This window comes from Neolamprologus brichardi, chromosome 10 (assembly GCF_056152115.1).
Source record: "Neolamprologus brichardi isolate AB-2024 chromosome 10, ASM5615211v1, whole genome shotgun sequence".
Classification (NCBI taxonomy): domain Eukaryota; kingdom Metazoa; phylum Chordata; class Actinopteri; order Cichliformes; family Cichlidae; genus Neolamprologus; species Neolamprologus brichardi.
Genome location: NC_142113.1, coordinates 6,982,162 through 6,994,207, shown reverse-complemented (window position 1 = coordinate 6,994,207; position 12,046 = coordinate 6,982,162). Strand labels below are relative to the sequence as shown.

General features: G+C 39.2%; 1 protein-coding gene across 1 annotated transcript in view; it reads left to right on the top strand.

The window, feature by feature from the left end:
• Positions 1-12,046, top strand: part of ntm (neurotrimin) — a 358,272-nt gene that overhangs the window by 27,898 nt on the left and 318,328 nt on the right. The window lies entirely within an intron of this gene.

The following is a 12,046-nucleotide window of genomic DNA, read 5'->3' as shown; positions in this document are numbered from 1 at the left end:
TTTACAGGATTGAGAGCAGGTTGTTTGGGGGGAAAAACTGCAACCATGGAAACTCGGAAACAGACTTCTCCAAGACAATATTCTGCCTCCTGTCTGGTTGACATCATACTTTTATTAAGTAAAACATTAGATACTTAACAGTACTGTAGATACCTAATCATCAGCAAGCCTGTTTTTTCTTTCTGTTTGTTCAATCATCAGTTCTACCATCAATGGATATGACCACAGCCCTTTTCTAAATAGCACCTACATTTTTAGAAATCATCTCTTAAGCATCCAGCTGCCAGCAGACATTCATCTTTGTTTGTCAAGCATCATTCCTTACTGTCACGCTCTTTGTCAAGTATTTCAGGCACTCTCCTGATTTTAAGTGCCACCTTCTATTCTGGTTCTCTTGACAAAGTTAATGGTCTCATAAATGTCTGCGTCTCAGAAATCCTGCGGGCAAATTGCCTCACTTGACAAATTTTCTGTTTAATTTGCTACTGACTGGTGAAGGAGTGCCCCCTGCTTTCATCTCAGCAGTTCATTTAACCAGATTCTGAACACATGACACAAGGGATAGTTGTACTGTGCACTTGTTTGTGTTCAAGTGTGTGAGTCACTTTGCTTCTTAAGAGCAAGTGTTTTGGCCCTTCACTTGTCCACAAGCTTTAAAAAGAGATCGGCAGTTTGCCTTTATTTCAATTTCTCTAGAAGTTCTGTGAATGTAACGTCATTTAACTATGGAAGCGTAGAGCTGCCACCCAAGCAAAAGAAAAATAGAGCTATATCATGTTATAATGTGAAAAGTTAATTGTTCTAACAATATACTTTTGATGTTTGTACAATATACTGTCATGTTAGTATAATATACTTTTCACGTTTGAACAACGTAATATCATGTTATTACAATATACATAATTATCACGTTATAACAAAAAACCTTTCACGTTATAACAAAAAACCTTTCACGTTCGTACAATATAAATATTATATTTTACGAACGTGATAATTATGTATATTGTAATAATGTGATATTATGTTGTTCAAACAAGAAAAGTCTATTGTACAAACATGAAAAGTATATTGTTAGAACTAGGGATGCAACGATACCAATTTTTTCAAACCGATACGATACCGATACTTGGATCTGATTACTTGCCGATACAGAGTACAAAAACCGATACTTCTACCACACACACACACACACACAAATGCAATGAATTGGAAGACAGGTTTTATTTTATTCTCTGCTGATAATAAATAATATCTTAATAAAAATGACCACAAAAAAATTTCAAGTGAAAAATAAGCACTTCTGTTAAATTATTGCAGTCTCCACATTGTAATTTAACAAAATATCACTGAACTATTGGCACTGTCTCGAGCTTTCGGAATAATAAATAAACACTTCTGTTTGGAATAAAATAAATACAAATTAGGTTTGAGAATAAAATAAACTTTTAAATTGTTGCAGAGTGTCCATATTGTAAACAAACAAACAAAATAACGAAAGTATTTGGCGTTGACGAACGAACTCCCCATCTGCCCGTGGATCATCAGTCCACTGTGCCGTTAAACCAAGGACTGACATCGCGCACACACTGCTTGTCTTTACCTCTTTAGAAAGTTTTGGCACCATTATCTCCCTGATGTGTGGGCGGCTGGGAATTTCATATCGCAGCTCGAGTATGCTGAGAAGAATCCTATGTTTTCCACGACTGGCATTGGCTGGTCATCCAGAGCAATAAAATGAGTCAGAGCCTCTGTTATTTTAACTGCCCGTGGATTTTCTCTTGACAATTTTCATCGCTTTTCCAAAACCTGAGTTAAAGTTGGCTGTTCCGGTCCACACTGCTGACATTTTGTTTAGCCTAGCTACAGCAGCCTCCAGTTTCTCTTTTTTTATCTGGAGCTGCCAGTCTGACTCGTCTAACCCTGTGCCTGTTTAGCGCGGGATGCCCCCCTAGTGGCCAATCTAAAAAACTACAACAAAAATGACAAGCCACCCTCTGATTAATGAAATAAGTTAGTATCGGTTCATGGTATCGGTTAACTTTTACAAGTACGAGTACACACACATTTTACAGTATCGGCCCCGATACCCGATACCAGTATCTGTATCGGTGCATCCCTAGTTAGAACAATAAACTTTTCACGTTATAACGTGATATAGCTCTATTTTTCTTTTGCCTGGGTGGCAGCTCTACACTTCTGTATTTTAACCCCTCTACCTCCTTTCTGTTTTATGTGGAAGGGTTGAGTTGTTATTTTCCTGGTTCTTCTAAAGTCCCCACTGATCTATTTTGTTCTAGTGATGTTGAAAGCAAAGCTGAAATCACCAAATGGTACCTAGACATACATGTTGGAATGCTCTTGATGGAACAGGGTTGTGTAAAGTGGAGTTGAGATTGTGTTCTCCTTTGGGTTGTTTCCACAGTAGAAATACTGGTGGCAATCCAGAGTCAGTGAAATAGAACAAGCCTCTGAAACCACTCTATATTAAATGTTAGGGCAGCTGGATGGTATTCACTGAGACACCTTACTTCTTGCTTTTTGGGTAGTGAAGGATTTGTTGCATGTGGGGATTACACCCTGCTACAGGGACAGGTTAATTATGTGAACACCCATGTGAGCTGCTCAGGACATGATTCAGTGTGGAGCCTGGCACTCTATCTGGTCCTGTAGCCTTCCTCAGAGTAAATTTCATCTGAGAGTGCTCTACGTGCATGACAAGAACAGGCTCCTTCCTATATGGTGTTATTTCTTGAGCGCTTACTTTGTTGGTGTGAAGGTTGCTGTAAGCAAAGTACTGGTTTGGGGCATTAGGAAGTGTGACATCATTGCTGGCTAATGAATGCTGCTCTTGTGACTCTAATACCTTTTTACAGTTTTTACACTGACTAGGATAGTAATCAGTGTACTGCAGGATAGTAATAGTGGGCACGCAGCCAGGGATCGAACCAACCTTCCGATCAGCAGATGACCTGCTCTACCTAACTTAGCATTAGACTTTGGTGAAATGCAAACAAGTTGGTAGTGAAGTTGGTTCCCACTCGTTCCCTCCCGTCAGCTGAGCAACTGCTGCTTTCAGTCCCTAAGTCACGGCTGAAACTCAGAGGAGACCGGGCGTTCTCTACTGTGGCCCCGTTGCTTTGGAACAGTCTTCCTCTTCATATTAGACAAGCTACAGCAGTACTGGTTTTTAAGTCCAGATTAAAAACCAATTTTTATTCTCTGGCTTTGAACTCTGTGGGTGACTGACATTTTAATAATTGTCATTAATTTTATTGTTTTGCTCAGCTCTTATATTATTATTATTTATAGTTGTATTGTTCAGCACTTTGGTCTACCAGGTGTGTTTTTAAAGTGCTATATAAATAAACAATGATGATGATGATGATGATGATAATTGGTGAAGTCCGGGAACAGATATTCAATGTAACAAAAGTTACTGTGTATCAAAATCATTTTACGATTATGGGCTGAGTGTAATTTCTCTAATCTCATCATAGTTATGTTGATTATTATTATTTAACTATTGTTACATTTTTGTCTTCCCTATGCTGGTACAAACATGAGTTGAAATTAAATTTTTGTAATCCCATACATCCATACAGAACCAGCTCCTCTCTAAACATATGTCTCAAAACTTTCTGCTTTGGAATTAAACAGTCCGGGTCTTTTTAACCTGCTTCAACAAATTTTTAATACTGCTGTTTTTCTATAAAGCGTAATCTTTATTTTTCCATTTGATTCTTGACATGTCTTTTAGTTCTTCTACCTGTTTCTTCACAAGCCTATTTCAAACACGTCTCTGTAGAGGTCGTGGCATGCCCTTTCCTCCCTACTGTCATTTGTAATTGAAAAACCCATCGATAGAAAGACTACTTACTGTGAAACCAGTGGGAAAATGGCTTTGGGAAGACGGGACAAAAAGCAGCTTGAATACTCAGAATTCTGCTGGCTGTGTTGGTTGTCCTGTTTATTTCTTTAACTGCTGACCTTCTGGAACTTGGTGGTTGTTCCCTGGGGTCTTTGTGTGGTCACAGCAGACTGCATCTCATCTGCTGAAAGCATTCTGTATGGAGTAAGTGGTCTGTGGAGTTGCCATTACTACACAGATCACTTACTACAGGGCACTAAGCTCAGTGAGTACTTCACAGGTCTAGGTATAATCTTATATGAATCGGACTAGGAAATTAAGCACTTTGGCACTTGCAAGTCACAGCAATTTGGCTACATTATAAGACTCATGTAAGGGAACCTCTGAGATGGCAGAGAAAGGCAATCTGCAGACAAGAGGCAAACAGAGGATTACATTTTATCAGTGGCTGTGTTATTATTGTCACATAATTATGCTCAAAAACAGAGGTACCATACTTTGATACATATTCAACCAGTACACAGGGTAGTTGAAAACAATTTTGAATAATTCATGCAGTTGGATCACAGATGTGCTGGTCAAATTGATGCTGGGTTGTCTTTAACAGATACCTGCTAAAAAAGCAGGTATCTGTTAAAGCAGAGTATGGATGTAGTAACTGGCATTAAGAACACAGTGCTGCGTGTGAATTTTGTCTCCATATTTAGGGAACTCATATAGCATTTGTTTGTGGACCTAACTGTCAGCTGAAAGTTCAGGTGTTGTTTTTATGTGGCACCATATAAATAAAATCAAACTGAATTGAATTTCATCTCATAGGTTTTTCAGCTTGTATTTGTGAAAGTTGGAAAACACTCCAGTGCGGATAGTAAATAATTGTTGCATCAGTGGCCTTCCGTCAGGACAAGCAAGACAAACAGTGCTTGCCATGTCAAATTTAAAATAGACACAAATTAAAATGTACCAAAGTAAAGCGATCTCTCTCCTTTGATCTTAGACAGTGCTTTTATAAAACTAATCGCTGTGAATTAATATGTTCCATCCTTTATATTACTGCCAACTTGTAGCCGCAGTCAGCTATTGCTGTTGAAAGCTGCGCTTATATCTGACAGAAAACATGCGAGGCAAGCTGCTGCTGGCTAGCTTTCACTACTCTGAGATCAGTTACAATCCTAACAAAAAGCAAAACTAACAAAACTAGCATTAGCAAGCAGAGATGGGCAGTAACGCGTTACTTGTAACGCGTTACTGTAATCCGATTACTTTTTTCAAGTAACGAGTAAAGTAAGGGATTACTATTGCAAAAACGGTAATTAGATTACCGTTACTTTCCCGTAGGAACGCTGCGTTACTGCGTTACTAAAACCGTGATTTTCTTGCGAGAATGTCTCATGACAGTGACGTAAGCGAGTGTGATGTTCGTGACAACAGCTGTGTGCAGATCAACAATGGATCATATATCGAGTGCGGAGAGAGTATGAGCGTGCAGCGTTTAAAGCGTGGAAGTACTGACCTTACTTTGAGTTTGATTCCGTAAAAAGTGACAAAAACATTAGTGTCCGCTGTGCGTGGGAAGAAAACTTCTTTTTACAGCGAAAAAAAACCCTAAACTTCCAAGCAAGCACCGAGTAGCTACGATGTAATGGGAAACTCACAGAGAAACTGCGGTATCCTTCCACTGACCGCTGCAGCACACCTGCACCAGGATAAACCTCCGCCTACTCTACTCCTGCTTTACAGGTGAAAATAGAGCAAAAGGACCGCTAGTCTTTGACTTTATTTATTTTCTGCTGTGTTTTACTTGCATCTGAAAGAGTGAGTGTAAACACAAAAAAATAAAAAAAAATAAAAAAAATTATATATATATATATATATATATATATTTATTATGTGCTGGAATGTGCAGAAAATAGGTTTAAATGTTAAACTAATTTCTTCCAGTCAGATAATGGTGCATATAATTAAAATTTTGCTTCATGCATAAAGTTAAAAGATTAAAACTAACAAAACAAGTTTTAAAAAGAGACTTTTCCATTTGATTACATTTTGTATGATGGATTATGTAGAAAAAGTAGAATTGGGCTGAAAGATCTATCGCTTTATCACCTATTCAGGTTGTAAATCATGTTTTTAAAAAGTAACTAAGTAACTAAGTAACTAAGTAATTAATTACTTTTGAAAATAAGTAATCAGTAAAGTAACGGGATTACTTTTTTGGGGAAGTAATCAGTAATTAATTACTGATTACTTTTTTCAAGTAACTTGACCAACACTGTTAGCAAGTAAATGAGCTTCAAGGACCTAGCATTGTGACACATGACTTTAGTCTCATTAAGCACCTTGACCAATGAATGTGATGCAGAGAAGATGAAATGTTGTTAAAGACAGTTTTAGTACATTAACAAGGAAATCTGTGATCAGTTTTGTCTTGTTAAACAGGTAAGTAGTTGAGATGATTTTGCTATTTTGTTTTTGTTTGTATTGAAATGGGGGTGGCCATTGCTGCATTACTGTTAAAGTCCCCACTTGCTACTGTGTGGCATACTTTGGGTTTGCATACTAACCGCTTATAAAAGTATTAAAGAAATTCTTCTCCAAAGAAATGACAGGCTCATCAATAGTCACTGCCTCTGGGCAACATTGTGCGAATTATAACAATATCTCAATTATAACTTGCTGTAGATATTTTTCTGTTTGGGAATGAAGGATTTCTCAACTGTCCTGACAGATGTAATTGGAGAGTTTTTCACATAATAACTGTGTAGCAGCCAGATTGTGGAGCCAACTGCAGGACACAAGAAGTAGGGAGTAATTCAAAGGAGACACATAGCCATGAGGGAGAGTAAGACAATAGATATACACACATGATAGAACGGGAAGGAGTAACTGGTGGAAACAAAGCTGAGGTTAACTAATTACTCAAGAGAAAGTTGAATTTAACACAAGACACAGAGAACAACCATTATCAAACTAAAACAGGAAAAGAGACACAACTGAACAGGGAGATGAGATTAACTTGCAACAACTCAACAGTGGAAACAAGAAAGACAAAAATACAGAGACCAGACCAGACAACAGAATCGCAACACAAAAGTGGAGTAGCAAAATGAACCTAATGATCTCTGGAACTGAAGGCAGGAAAAAGCAACCCAATAAGGAACTTGGATAAAGCAACAAACAAGCCACGTAACAAAAAAAAAATGATGTTATAGAATAAACCTAAATTCCAAAATACAGAATCCTAATCCAAAGATACCTACATCTGCACCACTTGCTCCTGTTATCAGGAGAGAAAAGAGCTTTACCAAAGGTGAGCGTTATCTTATTACCCACAAGAAAAAAAAGGTAGCAAGTAAATGATTTACAGTGACAAGACCAAGTGATTATATATACAATGTGCTAGAGGAGGGTCCAGGGCTCCAGGGTCCGTGGGGGGAAAAGGAAGGGATCAAACACACTCCACTCCTCTCCGAATAACACTCCACTCTCCTCATCTGGCTCTCATGCTTCCACACACTTGCTCGCAGGTTTTCAGGTAGGCAGGGACGGGTCCAGGAAAGATCTACACACAGAGCCCGTAATGAGCACCAACCCGGCAGAGGACAGAGAGCGAGAGAGAGAGAGAGAGAGCAGAAAACAAAACAACACATGTTGCCTAACACGAGGCCATGACAGACACACATCCCCTCTCAACGGGAGCCTATCGGCAATCGACCAAGCTTACCAGGGTGCAGATGATCTGAACTCCGGTAAAAACATGTGCTTGTCCAGGATGGCAGCTCGTTTTTCCAAGCCTTAGCCTTCCCAATCCACCAGGTGTTGGTAGCCATGCTGCCACGCCGTGAGTCAATAATACAGGTGATGGAATAGGTGGACAGACCATCCACAAGCTGGGCGGGAGGAGGGTCCTGGAAGGAGGGCACAGAGAGCTGTGCCCTCCTTAAACCTGTACTGGACAGGTTTAATCTGGGACACATGGAAAACGTGCATACTCATGTTGCGTGGCAATTTGAGTCTTACAGAAAACCGGGTTGACCAGGGCCGAGATCTCGAATGGGCCGATGAAGGTGGGGTTGAGCTTAACTGACGGGATCAAAATGCCTGGAGAGCCATACCTTCTGTCCCACAGTGCAGTCAGGGGTAGAGGTCCACGGAGCCACAACAAACGCATCGTTTGTTGTGGCTCCGTGCCACAACAAACGATGCGTTTGTTGTGGCACGGAGTGCTCTCCTTCGATGGAGGGAAATAGAGGAACCAGACCCGCCTCCTGGATCTGGTTCCAGCCTTTGAGTCTCCTGAATGGCTGACTCGATTTCTAAGGAAATAGCTCCCATGATGCAGGTAGCTGGGAGGATGGGTGCAGGCTCCGCCTTGTCCTCCAAGGTGGAGAACTGTTGGGAGAGGTCGTCAGGCTTGACGTTGCGGGACCCTGGCCTGTAAGTGATGGAAAAATGGAAACGTGTGAAAAACAGGGCCCACCTTGCTTGTTGGGCAAAGTTACCATACTGAAAACCAGAATGAACCTCCTATAAAAGTTTGCGAACCCGAGAAACCGCTGCAACTGGCACTGATTAGGAGGCTCTGGCCATTCGCCCGGACCCGGCAAAAGTCAAAGCTGTGGTGGGAGGTCCCCTTGTTCGATGATGTAGCCCGAGAAAGCGACTGCGGACACATGGAACTCACATTTCTTGCTATTAACAAACAACCCGTTCTCCAGAAGGCGTTGCAGGACATGTCTGACCTGGTTTCATGCTTGGACTGGGATTTGGAAAAGATTAAGATGTCATCGAGGTAGATGATAACAAACCGGTTAATGAAGTCCCTCAAAACATCATTCACCAGTGCCTGAAAAACTGCAGGAGCATCACTCTGTTTTTTATTCAATATAAATGAATCCCTTAATTTTACTTGGTTTTTTTATTGGGTGTTTTTTTTTCTTCCAGTAACAGATTTTAAGTATTAATTTTTGAATGTGTTGTTTTATGTGTTTTCTTTAAAGAGCATTTACAATAATCTCAAATAAAAGAAGTATAATTAGCGTACAAGACAAGACAGTTGTATTAACCAATCATTTTAAATAGTAGGGAATTATGTTTAGGTTCTTTATAATGAATATTTTAAGTTAGACACTAAGAGAGAATTTTTTTTGTGTTTACTGGATCCAATTATAATTCTATGTAAATACAAATTAACAAATGTTGTTTCAACCTGTGTAAAAAATTAAAGGGTTTAAGGCACGGGTGTAAAACTCAATTGCACAGGGGGCCAAACCTCAAGGCACACTTTTGGTCATGGGCCAAACAAGATAAACATTTATTGAACACACTAAAATAATGTTTTTTTAAACATAAATATGAATAAAAACAGACAGGAATATAATTCCAGATTAAATAAACTTTAAAAAATTGACTTTAACTTTAAATATTTGGTCTCCATGAAAATATATCCTGTCAAAATTATGCAAGTTAGAAATAGAAATATGAACATGCTGGCAAAACCCCCAGAAAAAATAAATGGAAACGTATACAAGGTTCGAGCTGCATGTAGACGGAGCTGGTGCATTACTTCAGGAATGGAACTAATAAACTCTACGGGGCATTCAGTGTCATACTTTCCCTTGAGTGTCCCATTAGAATGCAGCTCCATCTGAATCTGCACAGGTGCAGCTTCCACGTCAACTGTAAATGGGTTGTGAAGCAGCTCGAAATTCTCATTTTGTGCTTCAAAGTCACCAAGTCACCGTGTGAACTCAGCGCACTCAGTTTATCAGCAAAGTGCGCATTTGGGAACACTGTTGCGCTGACTTGGTTCAACATTACTTGGCAACAGGGAAAGTGAGGCAAGTTGCACTGGTGCATTTGTGACAGCTTCACTTGAAATGCCTTCACTGCATCATACATGCCATGTCCATGAACTGACAGATTTCCTTGCTGAGCTCAAAAACCCTATTGAGACATTTTCCCCAAGTCAGCCAACGGACCTCTGTATGATGAGGATGTCAGCAAACTCTGAATCTATTTCCCACATAAAAGACTGAAATTGACAGTGATTTAATAATAATAATGGATTGCATTTATATAGCGCTTTTCGGCGCCCTCAAAGCGCTGTACAATTCCACAGCTGTAGCCACAGCTGCCCTGGGGGAGACTGACAGAAGGACCAGACAGCCACAGTTTCTTGTGTATGATGCAGTGATATGCTGTTAACTCACCGGTACAGTTCTCCTGCATCTTTACTTGCATCCTGCTGACTAGTCCACTTTTTTTCACCACGCAACACTGGCGCTCCATCTGTTATAAGTCCAACAAGTTTGTCCCAGGGCAGTTTCATGTCGATTACACTTTGACATATGTTTCTGCTCAGGCTCACTTTTGCCAAAATCTGCATTTTGTCTGGACACAAGACGTTGCACACCTTCATCATGCAGCTCTTCAGAAACTCTCCTTCAGTAAATGGCAGGGCTGATTTGGCTTTCTCCTCTGCTACAATAGAACTTGCTTTCACAACAGCTTCACTTTGTGATTTTGCTCTGGTGAAAAACGTCTGCTGAAAGGTTATATTCTTCTTTAGCTCTTCTACTTTCTGTAGTTTCTGCTCTGCATTTAGGTTTTTCAGCTAATCCTGATGTTTTGTCTCGTAGTGCCGTCTTAAATTAAATTCCCTAATTACAACCACATTAGTTCCACTAATAAGACACACGGGTTTACCGGCAATGTTTGTAAACATATATTCAGTCTCCCACCGGTGCTGAAAGGCTCTGTTTTCAGAATCAAGTTTTCTCTTCGCCATTGTGAGGGGCTAGCTTTGCAATAACAGTAGTTTGACTTGATTGACGGGAATGTTCCCAGCTAGCCTAGCGTTCGGCAAGGAGGCTGCAGCGCTGCATTTTGGGATCTGTAGTTTGGGTGTTATTAGCTCCTCATATCGCCGGGCCATGCATAACAATAATAATAAATCTATATAAAATGATCTCCTGGGCCAGATATAAATGTCCGCCGGGCCAGATGTGGCCCGTGGGCCTTAAGTTTGACACATGTGGTTTAAGGCAATGGGGTTTCCAAGCAATTTTCTATTAACCTCAGTGAAGGTATTGGCTGATAGCAAATGTTTAATTCAGATTTCCTTCCAGTTTTCATTTAAATATGACAAGATTTGTATTCTAAATGTAGCATATGTATGCCAGTGTACGTAAATCTCAGTTTGCTGAAGCTTTTTGTAGTCTATTTCTTTACCTGTTGGGCATATTTTTATAATAATAATAATAATAATAATGATAATGGATTGCATTTATATAGTGCCTTTCGAGACCCTCAAAGCGGTATATGGTATATGTTTTTGACAATATCGTTGAACCTTAGAGTAAAACTCTTTTTGTGGTGCAATACTTTTTCCTCACATTCATGTCGATACTACTAATTTCAAGATTCAAGATTCTTTATTTGTCACGTCCATGGTTATACAGGCCTGATACGCTCCTCGACTGTGCAAAGAAAGAGAGAGACCGACAGAACTTTATATACAGTGAATGAGTATATACAAAGAGGACATTACGTGCAGCAAGTGGGTGAGTTATGTACATTATATAAATAGAAATAAAATAAAATAAAACAATCTGGAAATTTACAACTTGTGTAAATTCATTATTATTATCATCAATGTTATTAATAATATTAAAAAGTGTGTGGCCTGTAGTGTAGTGTAATCCTAGTCCATCCCGTAGATATTAGACAGATGACCAATACTAGTGTTCTGTCTTTAAAATATGTAATTTTACATTACAAATAATTTCATTTCATTTATCTAGCCCACTAAAACATATTCCATTTTCCTAATTAGCATTCACCACCAGACTCTTTGTTCAGAGGATAAGGTTAGAAGCATTATGGTGTAATATAGACATTAATCTCACAAGAAAATGATTTATTGATTTTTAGTGAAGTTGGATCATGAAATGACCTGTAATGCATAGTGTAGCAAACTCCATCAAGACCTTTGCTGTAGCTAAGGGGAAGGTAAGGCTTTACAGGTATTACACCAAAAGCAAATGATCATTCAAAGTGATATTTAAACTGCTACTAACCAAAATTTGTGGAATATAAATGATTATATCAGAAAATCTGCACTCATATCTAACTATAACATCAAGCATTAAGCATGTTTAAAGCTTTTTCTTCTAA